We start from the raw sequence: 12,621 nt of genomic DNA on the forward strand, positions 1-12,621 counted from the left end.
TCTTTGCTCTTGTCTAACTAGAAAAAATTAATTCTCGAGTTCTGCTTATCCATTTCTTCTTTCACAGCCTGTAAGATGTATGAAGTCATCCCTGAATCCTGTTTAATGCCCTATTCAAACTTTATTTCACTCTGACCAATCACTGTGTGTGAGCTGAGCATAGGGCGATGTTATCAGGAGATTTTTGTCAAAGGATGTCACTGCCCAGTAAGTTTTTATGACCCTTTTTATCTGCAAGACTTGCCAGTTTTGCTTTTCAGCATGAAATAGACTAATTTTGTTCATTAAAGTGCTGACAGGGTTGATGACTCACTGTGGGAATTGATTGATATTATCACAATAGTATAACCAGTCAGAGGAAATTCAACTGAAGCATATTAAAATTTATTTGATACTTGGTTTATGCAGGTTGAGAAAAGGTTGAAATATGCTCCTTTTACTGAAAATACAATAACCCCAAACCTCATAGCCTTACTCTTTTTTTCTCTCCTTTATTTCTTTCCTGTGACTAAGGCTATTTGGTTTGGGCAAAGCCAAATGAATTTAGAATAAAATGTTTTATTTGTAACATTTATAACCTTGATTAATTAGGGTATAGACTAAGCTGCTATTTAAAAAGAGAAGTAGCTCATGAAAGAGAAACCATAAAAACAAAGTGGTTTAAATTAGATAGTTTATTTCTCTTACACATGCCAGTCCACAAAAAGGAGAGCTGGCCCAAAAGGCAGGCAGCTTAGCTCCATGGATCACTGAGGGACTTCGGTTCCATGTGTTTTTGCTTCACCATCTCCTAGTATGTTATCCTCATGTGCATGGTTAAAACGAGATCAATGCCACATCAAGTTCTAAGTCAGAGGAAGAGGGAAATTTTAAGCAAAAGTAGAAAGCAAGCAATTTTCTTTTAAACATGAGGAAATTGAATACATTACTTTTTTTCACATTCTATTGACAAAAATGTTGCCCATGGTCACACTTACCTGTAAGGGAACTAGTTAAAATTATTATGTCTATGGAAGAAGGGGACAATTTTTTAGAGAACAATTAGCAGTCATTATAATTGGCCCCTCTGGCCTTTCAGTATCTGTGATGACCTTTATTCCGGCACATAAACACTTCATCCTTCCCAAGGGAAACGTTCAAAGGCTTCATTCAGTTACCTCATCTGCTCAAAGTTAAGGGTCTCTAAATGATGCACAGTCCTGTGTCTTGGGTCTGGGATGGTTCCTCAGAGTCCAGTGACAAGGTATCTGCTCATCTCACATCCAATGTACAGAAGTGGTAGGGAAATGTATAACTGGAATAAAAGCCCTCATTTGGAAAAGGGAAGAATGGGAAATACCCCATCATCAGTGGTCCATGGGAATTTACAAGACTCCTGCTCTAGCAGTAGAGAGGAATTTTGGTTAGCCCACCTGGCTGCCGTTTGGTTCTAAGCTCTAGAAGCTACACTGTTACCCATTGTCCTTCCTGGTGGTATCTAAAGTTAGAGCTAGAGTGTACACCCTCCTTGGAAGCTGTATGGTTTTCAAAGCTACTTCCTATTTGTGGAGAGTTGAAAGCCTGAGAGTTGTTTTAGTGCTCAAACTAAATATAAGTTATTTTTTTAGGCAAGCCTTTTGATTTTGGGGGGAGGGGGAATTAATTCCCTCCATATTTTTGTAGGCTTTTAGTTTTTTGCTTCTAGTTAATTCATTGTGAGTAAACAAATCCAAAGATTGCTTCTAAACATAATCCTTAAGTCTTCTTGTTCTATTTGTTTGTCTGTTTTCAGTGGCCCCTTCTCTTCATCCCCCATTTTATTTTTTAATATATTTTTTATTGATTTCAGAGAGGAAGGGAGAGGGAGAGATAGATAGAAACATCAATGATGAAAGAGAATCGTTGATTGGCTGCTTCCTGCATGCCCCCACTGGGGATCGAGCCCGCAACCCAAGTATGTGCCCTTGACTGGAATCAAACCTGGGACCTTTCAGTCTGCAGGCCGACACTCTATTCGCTGAGCCAAGCCAGCTAGGGCATCCCCCGTTTTAACAGTGGTTATCCTGAGGCCAGCCACAGCTTGGGTGGGAAGGTGACACTCTTAATTTGATCTTTGCCTCTTGGCTGACTGTCTATTTTGGCTGAGATGTTTTAGAGATAACTTGTGAAAAAAATGTAGAAGCTATTTATCCTTCCGTTTGGGAGATAAGCTAGATTTTTCAACCCCCAGGCCTCAAATCATTATACCTGATCAGTTTAGATTATAGACCACTTTCCAGCCGCTTTCTCTAGAGCGACAGGTATCACAGATACATACATGGTCTACTTTAGAGGTTATCACAGGTAACAGTTTTACCAACATCGTGACAGCCTAAAAGGGATCACCAATTTTCCAGTCTGCAATATTTGTTTTCTTGCCTGTCTTTCACTCAACCACAAAGCCAAGAAACTTATTTCAAATGTTAGTGTTGGCAGCAATATCTGGGTACCAATTTCTGTATTAGAGGATAGGCCTGTGCTCCGGGCCTGTATGCAGCTCAGCTCCATGAGATGTTTCAGGAACCCAAGTTGCTTCAGCAGGGTTTTCCTAACTCAGGGCTGTTATTGATATTTTGGGCCGGCTAAATCTTTGTTGTAGGTGACTGTCCTGTGCAGTACAGGGTGTTTAGTAGTATTCCTGACTTCTGCCTGCGAGCTGCCAGTAACTTCACTAGTTAAGACAAAAAAAAGTAAGGTTGTGAAACATTGCTTATAATGTCTTAGAATCATTTTCATCTATGTGGTCAAAGCAGATATTAATCTACAGTGAAGAGGAAAAACACACCAACCAATCAAAATAGGCCAGATGTCATAATTAGCAATGCCATTAATATAGTAATTATAACTTTATTCTATATTTACAAAAGTTAAGTAAAAAAAATGTAAGATATAAAATAGGGCCAAAATTGAATTTTGAAATATATTTTTTATTGATTTCAGAGAGAAAGAGAGAGGAAGAGAAAGAAACATCAATGATGAGAGAGAATCATTGATTAGCTGCCTCTTGCACGCCCCCTCCTGGGGATTGAGCCAGAAACCCTGGCATGTGCCCTGACCAGGAATTGAACCGTGACCTCCTCATTCACAGGTCAACGCTCAACCACTGAGCCACGCTGGTTGGGTGGGCCTTCTGCATTTTTGCATTGCATACATTCACATTCCTAAGAAAATAATTCTAAATTTTGTCCTAGCTCAAATTCCAATTTTGTATCTTTAGCCACCCTATGGAAAATCCTCAGAGGCCTTTGATATTTCTTTTTTGCTATCATTGTTTTTATGTGGATAAGTCATCTTATGTACAGTACACCTTCAGGGGGTTCCATTTACAAAGACAATGATCTGCATGTCTACATCATGTCCTTGATCATTACACTTTATTTGTCTTTTCATTCTCCTATCAGAATATAGCACTAGCACTGTGTCCCGAAAGCATCTTTATATCACACATCACGTCCTCTTTCTCTGTTTGCACAGAGCCTTCCTAGCCCCTATGTTCTCCTTTCAAGGATGGTTCTTGACTCTTTCTGCCTGAAACGAGTGCCTGCTGCACACATGCCTTGTACTGGCTGCTTTCTGTCTGGGAATTGTCTTTCAGCCTTTATAAAAATCTACACATTTTTTCAAGTCCAGCTTAAAAAACTGTCGAAAATCTGCATGTAACTTTTGACTCCCCCAAAACTTAACTACTAATAGCCTGTTGTTGACTGGAAGCCTTACTGATAACATAAACAGTAGATTAACACATATTTTGTATGTTATATGTATTATATACAATATTCTTACAATAAAGTAAGGTAGAGAAAATAAAATGTTATTAAGACAATTATAAGGGCTTGGCCAGTGATTGAGCATCGACCTATGAATCAGGAGGTCACGGTTCGATGCCTGGTCAGGGCACATGCCTGGGTTGCAGGGTCGATCCCCAGTGAGAGCAGTGCAGGAGGCACCCAATAAATTCTCTCTCATCATTGATGTTCCTATCTCTCTCTCCCTCTCCCTTCCTCTCTGAAATCAATAAAAATATTTTTTAAAAAAAGAAAATCATAAGCGAGAGAAAATACATTTACAAATTTATTGAAAAAATCCACATGTAAGTGGACATGTTCAGTTCAAACCCATGTTGTTCGAGGGTCAACTGTATATATAAATGTAAAACAAATGGAAATTGGAACTTAATTCTTTAGTTAATTTGTTTATCTAGCCTGGCTAATCCCATTTCAAACATCTTACCCATTTACTTGTAGTTTTTATCTTCTCTAAATGTAATAGCTTGTAGAGGAGACATACGGAAGTGTCTTCTACTTACCACAGTGATTTCCGTATCATTTTCTTAAGTTTGGCTTTAATCCTATTATAGTAAACTAGAGGCCTGATGCACAAAATTCATGTAAGGGGCTCAGCCCTCGCATCCGCGGCAGCTTGCCTCAGCCCTTGCAGCCCCGGCTTCATCCGGAAGGTTGTCTGGAAGGATGTCCGGTCTAATTAGCACATTACACTTTTATTATTATAGATTCTGAGCATCTGCCCTCTTGGGCAAATAAACTTGTCAATCAGATGTTTTCTTAAAGCTGTATTTTATGTTAATATTAGTTCAGGTGTATATTGGCATTGTTTAGAAATCTTTGTTTGAGAACTTTAATGATTTGAATTTACAATACTCACTATTTATAGGCACATTACTATTTCCATGAACATGTACTTTGTTTCCATGTAAGATAGGAAATGTTGTTTTATTCAGCACCCTCCTCCCCAGTATATTTTTCACATTAAAACTAAAACTAAAACAATAACTTCTGGACTTCTCTTTGTGCAAAGTCCTTGGGTCTGTTCATTGACCTACCACCAGGGAACTAGCCTGCACTCCCCAAGTCAGATATACTTATTTCTGAAGAAACTACCACCTGATAGTGAGCATAGTGCTGAATAACATTGAGTTTCATTTATTTTCTCTTGGCTTTGACACTGTTTTATTATGTGTCAGTATTTTCCCTCTCTTCTTTTAGAAAGCCATAAATGTTGTACTTGCTTTCATTTTGACTTTTTTCTTACTAATTTAGATGGTAAATAAAAGAGAGACACACTTACCATCCCCTAGTTCAGTGGTTCTCAACCTTCCTAATGCCGCGACCCTTTAATACAGTTCCTCATGTTGTGGTGACCCCCAACCATAAAATTATTTTTGTTGCTACTTCATAACTGTAATTTTGCTACTGTTATGAATCGTAATGTAAATATCTGATATGCAGGATGTATTTTCATTGTTACAAATTGAACATAATTACAGCATAGTGATTAATCACAAAAACAATATGTAATTATATATTCAATATGTGTTTTCTGATGGTCTTAGGCGACCCCTGTGAAAGGTTGAGAACCGCAGCCCTAGTTTAATGCATGCCTTTTTAAAAATTAAGCCTCGCCTGGCTGGTGTGACTCAGTGGTTGAGAGTTGACCCATGAACCAGGAGGTCAAGGTTCAATTCCCAGTCAGAGCACATGCCTGGGTTGTGGATTCAATTCCCACTAGGGGGAGGGGGGGGTCTGTGTGTGTGCAGGAGGCAGCCACTTGATGATGTTTCTCTCTCATTGATGTTTCTATCTCTCTACCCCTCTCCCTCTCTCCCTAAAAAATCAATAAAACATATAATAATTAAGCCCATACTTTAATTCTACGTGTAACTCACTTCTTCATTTGAATATAAGTCATTTATTAATTTACTCAATATTTATTTAAATGATCTGTGACCATAGTGACTAGGAACTGTTGGTAGTGAAGGTGCAAAGATGAGTATATTGTAGTTCATATGAGGGGTTCACAGAGAGTTGGAGGAGACAGACAAGGATACAGGTATTTGCCGTAGAATCGTTGCCTCATAGTCATGAACAGGCACAGGATGCAGAGGAGGGAGATATTGGCAGGGATGGCCTGAAAGAGATAATGACATTTGCATCTTGAAAGATTAGCAAGAAAAAGACAAGGAATGATATTTTGGGTTTTGAGAACAGCATATGTGAGGAGCAGAGGCATCACAAAACACAGCATGTTTGGGAAGCGCCAAGAGAATGCTGCTAGGAGGTGTCAAGGGGACAGTGTAGTTAGAAAAGTATGTGAGGTCTAAATTGTTGAAGTGTGTCTTATGGTTACGGTTGTGTGCTAACCTTTGAACTTGTGAGCCAGAGGGTACCTTCAAACAGTTACACAGTCAGGTCTGGTGTGTTTAGGAAGACAGTTTTGGAGATAGAGAGAGAGACTGAAATGTGAAGACTGGTAATGAATATGGAGACTGTTAGGAGAATAGCCCAGAGGAGAAATAATGAAAGCTTCTTTAACCAAGGCTGCAACAACAGGGGTGCAAGGGAGGGGCCACTGAGCAGCATTTCTCAGGTGCCGTCAGGGGGACTTGGGGATAGTTAGATGTACTGGACGATGTGCACTAAGGATTATTGCTACTCTCCACTTTTCTCTTTCTCTTTCTCTTTCTCATCCTCTTAAGCCAGGGTTTCCCTAGACAGTCAAGTAGGGCTACCAGATCAGCTTCTGCTTGGGTCAGCTTGGGTCAGCTTAATGTATTGTGGTTTGAAGTCTATTAATAGACTTTCTGAGAAAGTAATCAAACCAATCCTATATAATAAAAGCCTAATATGCTAAGTGTCCAGTCAACCAGTTGACTGTTCAACCAATCAAAGTGTAATATGCTAATGATATGCTAAGGGTGCTCAACTGCTCGCTATGACATGCACTGACCACCAGAGGGCAGACGCTCTGACTGGTAGGTTAGCTTGCTGCTGGGGTCCAGCTGATCAGGACTGAACGAGATGGGCTAGACACGCCCTGGAGCTCTCCCATGGTCCCTCCCTGGCTGGCCAACTTCCCCCACCTCTCCCCCATCCTGATTGTGCACCGGTGGGGTCCCTTGACCTGGTCTGTGCCCTCTCGCAATCCAGGACCCCCTCGGGAAATGTCAAAGAGCTGGTTTCAGCCTGATCCCACAGAGGGAGTGCTGCTTAACCAGAAGCCAGGCTCATGGCTGGCGAGCGCAGTGGCAGTGGTGGGAGCACTCTCCCGCCTCTGTGGCAGCACTAAGGATGTCTGACTGCGAGAGGGCACAGGCTGGGCTGAGGGACCCCTCCTGAGTACACAAATTTTGTGCACCGGGCCTCTAGTTGATCTTATAACCAAACTTTGTACTTCAAGTCAGCAACTCTGAGAGAACCACTGTGTTCATATATAGGGGTTGTTCATATATAGGGGTGTTCATGTATAGGGGTGTTCATATATAGGGGGTGTTCTGTTTCCTCTATGATGTGACCTTCCCTGACATGATAAGGGATATTATCTCTGGCAGTTTTGTACCAATGAGTTATATAAAGGAGGACATAATAAGCCACAGGTTCTTGGAAAGTTGCACAAAGATAGCAAAGAGCAAAGAGCTGTTTTCTCCTTCATGATGCTTCTCAGGTTCACCATAGCTCTGTTTCCATGGCAACCACATGGTCTAGGCCAGCCGTGGGCAAACTACGGCCTGCGGGCCGAATCCGGCCCGTTTGAAATGAATAAAACTAAAAAAAAAAAAAAGACCATACCCTTTTATGTAATGATGTTTACTTTGAATTTATATTAGTTCACACAAACACTCCATCCATGCTTTTGTTCCGGCCCTCCGGTCCAGTTTAAGAACCCATTGTGGCCCTTGAGTCAAAAAGTTTGCCCACCCCTGGTAGGCTCTCATTTTCTCACATTTGACTTACTGAAGAGTTTTATGACTTGTCTACCTTCAGTCTCTTCCTCTCTTAAATGCCCTGTCCCTCTCCTCTGCTACCAGATTAAACTTGTTAAAGAACTATCTTCATTGTATTTGCCTATCTGGCATTCCATTTTCATCATAATCTGGCCTCAAATGTACCTACTGGGAACATTATTACATACGGTCAATTGTCCCTTAATTGTCCCGATCATGTATCATGTTTCTCCATAAAGTCTAATACCTTTGAGAGCAGAGGCCCCATCACATGCTAGTGTTGTATTCCACCCAGCAGCAAGCACAACTCTGGGCTTGTGGTGTGTACATAGAGAGGCAAATATTTCCCCTTTTGCTCTTTGTCCCTGGGTTTATTTATTCCTCCATATCCCACTAGGACTGAGGGCTGTTTCTGGTTGTTTTGTGTTAAATTTTTTTTCCTTCCTAAAGTAGTTGATGGTTATATAGCACATATTATCCAAAGCTTGCAGGACATTTTAAAAACCAATATTATCATATCTTTGCTTTTAAATATAGAAGCCTCTCTCTTCTTTAGCAAAAACCACAATGACGCAGCTACTTGCATGTCTAAAATGGGTTCTGCATTTTTTCTGTGGTTAGTCTTTCCAATGGTCATAGATTAATTGTAGCCTTTTAGAAGCATTACATTTGGTATTAGTCACGGCACTACTGCAGGTAACCAGGTAGACCAATTTAGTTGGAGTGTGGTCTGTTTCTTTAATGTGTATAGACATAGGTTCAGAGGGGGAAAAACAATTTGACATTCATGAAGGATATACTCCAAGGTGCTCTTGAATTTCCTAATTTTTAAGATCACTATGATTTTTAACTCATTTTATTTATAAAATTGAGAGAAAATATCCACTTTGCCATCAGAACATATAATAACAAAGACAAAGATTACAAGCTAAGCTTACTCACTATCTGCCACATGGAAGTGAGTACTAATTCATTCCTCAGCAAACCCACAAGTTGCTATGTTGTGACCTTGTGGGGTCTCTCCGGGAGAGCTGAAGGAATAAATATTAAATCTTTAAATGTTAAGAGGTTACGTTAGTTGACTTCCGGTTGCTAAAGAAAAGAAATATTAAAAAGGCCCTGTAAAATAATAACATTTTAAATTAAAATTAAATAAATGAGTAGAAGAAGCTGAGACAAGAATCTTATTTTATTTATATTTTCTTTACCAACTTGTTAATAAAGCTCTCTCTCCTCTCCCTGTGAGCCTTGCCCTGATATTTTCTAATTGGAAAGAGATAAATACTCAGTTTTCAAATGGATTCAGTAGAATTTCAGAAGTAGCAAAAAAGTGAGTGTGCGGGTGATTCTTCCTCTACATTCACTGGTGAGGATCAGCTCCCTCTGCACCTCCCTTACGAGTTCAGCACTTATGTACCTCAGTATTGCCGCCGGCTGTCCTGCAGGCCGACAGGAACACGTGGACACGTGCATACAGTCTTCCCTGCCTGGTGGCTCCTTTACCTAGCGCATACTCATGTTTTCCAAGCAGGGCTTAACAAAGCAACTTATACATCGCAGATTCTTGCTAAATATTTAAGTGACTAAAAGTATTAATAATAATAGTTATCATTTATTCAGTGTTTATAAGGCCCACGAACTATGCTAAACCCTCATGTGTTCCTTTGGTGTGTCAGACATTACGCCATCTGCTTCCATGCATGATCATATTTCATTATTATTATGTATTATGGTAAAATTATCGCCAAAATAAATGATTGCTCATTTTTCAAAACCAGTTTGCACCATCTCTCCACGATCCTTGGTTTCTCACTTCCCTCAGCCTTCCAAATTCAATTTATCTACACCTCCTGTAAGCTCTATCTACAAAAGTATCTTGAATTTGCTCTCTTTTTCCATCTTTCCTGTCACCACCTTGGTCTAAGCTACCATCATTTCCTGCTTATCCTACTGAAATAACATCCTGACTGGTCTCCATGCTTCTACACTCGCCTTTTTACAATCCACATTCCACAGAGGAGGAAATAGTATGGCTGTACAGTGTCTTACCATCTTTTTTAAAAAATATATATTTTTATTGATTTTAGAGAGGAAGAAAGACAGAGAGAGAGATAGAAACATCAATGATGAGAGAGAATCATTGATCAACTGCCTCCTGCACGCCCCACACTGGGGATCGAGCCGGCAACCCAGGCATGTGCCCTGACTGGGAATTGAACCCTGACCTCCTGGGTCATACTTTGAGGCTCAGCCATTGAGCCACATGGGCTGGGCAGATGTCTTACCATCTTATTTCAGAACATGGACTTGTCTGTTCACAAAAAGACAGTGTCCCCATCTTGACATATTTATTTTGTGGAAACAAATTCACTCACTAATTCATGGGCTAACCCATATAACTCCACTGAAAATATTATTTTTCACAGAAACAAGCTGTTAAACTTCACCTATCATTCCATGTGACACGGAGATGCCAGAGATAGCACATTTCACAGAGAACTGGAGACGGACCAGAGGAAGAAAGTAGAGGCAATTCACAACTTATCAAGATGAACGCAGCACCTCATTATTTTTAACAGCAATGACAATACACACACATAAAAATAAAAAGTAAAATGCTGATTTAGCTTGAGAAGATCAAGAAATAGTTTAGAATCTATCTGTTGTAATTTTAACCTGATCAATGAAAATGAAAGATTAGGCGCTCTAACATTTATGCATGCCTTCTGCGTAAGCTTGGAAACAAAGAGGAGCCCTGTGCACACCGCCCAGGGAAAGGGTCGGATGAAGTGGGATAGCATTCCATTGTGCAGCCTGCACCTCAGACAGGGCTTGGAGAAGCTGCTCTTCTGTAGACAGTTGGCTGAGCTGCCAAGGATGTGGCCTCTGTGGCCGTTTGATTGAAGAAGAGGTGCTTCTCAGTTAAGCGCTGAGAAGGCACCTGTGCTCCGTTACACAGTGTGTGTTTAGCAGTGACTGTCCTCCAGGCAGGCTTTTGGGAGCCCCCTCCCTACTCAAATCTATGAACCTTTGACTCTTTCTTACCAGATGGCAGGCACAGGCTCTAGACCAATCCCATGTGGAGTGAAGTGATGAAGCACAGTCTTCCTAATAAGATAGTTTTTTAAAAAATGGCTCCATTCATTGAAATATAGCAGGTTACAGTGCAGGGGACGCAGGGTTCCTCTCTGTGTAGCTGGGCTCTGGGATCTTGGCTGCCTGGCTCTGCCTCAGACAAGTTTTATGATCATGAGCACTTCACTTTCTGCTGTCTCAGTCCTTTCTTACATTAGTAGGATAAACATGTTTTCTAGGGTCTAACAACATCACATTACTTAGGATTCTGCTATCATGGCTATGTATATAATATTCTCATGCTTTTGATCATTTTACACTAAAATCTTCACTTTGTATGGTTTTTAAAGAAATAGTTTTGGGAAGAAATAAAGGCTTGACCGCCACATATAGATATCTTATTTAAAATATTTTGTTAATTAATATTTTAAATGTTTAACGAAACAAACTTTTGTTTTTCTGAGGGTTTAGAAAAGGAAACCAAACAATATTCTGTTAAGGAAGGCAATATTTTCCTTTAACCCAATTCCATGATTAATCTACTTTTCTAACCAAGATTACAGATATATACTGATAAATATGTTTCTGTTTTGCTACCTGAAGAGATCTAGAACTCGTATTTGTTAGAGTAGGAAGTAAGGCTCAGGAGGAAGTTGCTCTGCTCTCAGCCCTGCCACTCACTTTGTGCCATGCACAGCTCCGCTGACACCAGCTACAGAACTGCTGCCCCAGCGTTCTGAATCCATATTGGTTCGTTGTTGGGCTGAAGTTAAGAAACTGTCCCTAAAGGTGATCCTTTTTGCCTTCATCTGGCTACAACTGATTATTTATAGTAAGTAAATTAATATAACACTTTAATTCTGAGATTGTAAACTTTTTAAACTAGGAGCAGTTCCCAGTTATATTATGTCTAGGGAAAGATTAATTTGACCAGAGTCTATCAAAACAGTGTTTTGGACTATTAACTGAGTGTCAAGGTCTGTGGCTTAAGAAAGTTATTTTTGCTTTGAGAATCTCAACATCAGTAGTTCTTTAAATGTATACTCTTATTATTATATTGTAGGTTTTTATGTTTTATCATATTGTGTATTTGTAAAAAAATTCCTTCTAATGTGGCTAGCCTTCCCATAATGCTGAAATACTGCTGCACATCCTAGCATGCAGAGTCATTATTATTGCACAAACACGTCAAGTGGAGGGTGTGTCATTTCTTGGATGCTAGATCCTTGCTCTTCTGTCCACACTCTATCATTTTGCTCTAAACCTCTTTTCAGTGGAGATTTCAGTAATCTAACAAGGATTGGAGCTTCCCACTTTGAACACACAGTATAAAATCAGACTTTTACCTGTTTTTGTCATTAGAAAGCAAGAGTAAATAAAGGTCAGCATCTTAGCTGGCAGGCTCTCTGATTTTTCTGTGACCATCATGTTAGGAGAAGCTAGTTCATCTGTCTGTGGGTTTAGGATTCAGCAGCATAAGCTGTCAGACGAACACTGATTGAAGGTGGACAGGGAGGGGAAGCGCATCTGTCCAACGATCGCCATTGGCTTCTTATTACAGCATTCTCCCCCGAGAGGCGCTCTGCATGCTCATTCACCTACCTCCTCTTCCCTCCCTGCCTGCCTACCCCTTCATTACTGATTCACAGCGAGAGGCGGCAGCAGCAGCAGCAGCAGCAGCAGCAGCAGCAGCAGCGCTGCTTGTCACGAATCAAGGATTGCAATGAGCTCATCCTTTTTCTCCTTGCAGCTTCACAACTGCTCTGGCTTCCTGGCTCCTGCTGCTGCTG

General features: G+C 40.4%; 1 protein-coding gene across 3 annotated transcripts in view; it reads left to right on the top strand.

Annotated features, from left to right (window-relative positions):
• The window catches only part of RABGAP1L (RAB GTPase activating protein 1 like), a 417,083-nt gene that overhangs the window by 298,357 nt on the left and 106,105 nt on the right, over positions 1-12,621 (top strand). The gene's annotated exons all lie outside the window — the stretch shown is intronic.

Source organism: Myotis lucifugus, unplaced genomic scaffold (assembly GCF_000147115.1).
Source record: "Myotis lucifugus unplaced genomic scaffold, Myoluc2.0 scaffold_54, whole genome shotgun sequence".
In the NCBI taxonomy this organism is placed as follows: domain Eukaryota; kingdom Metazoa; phylum Chordata; class Mammalia; order Chiroptera; family Vespertilionidae; genus Myotis; species Myotis lucifugus.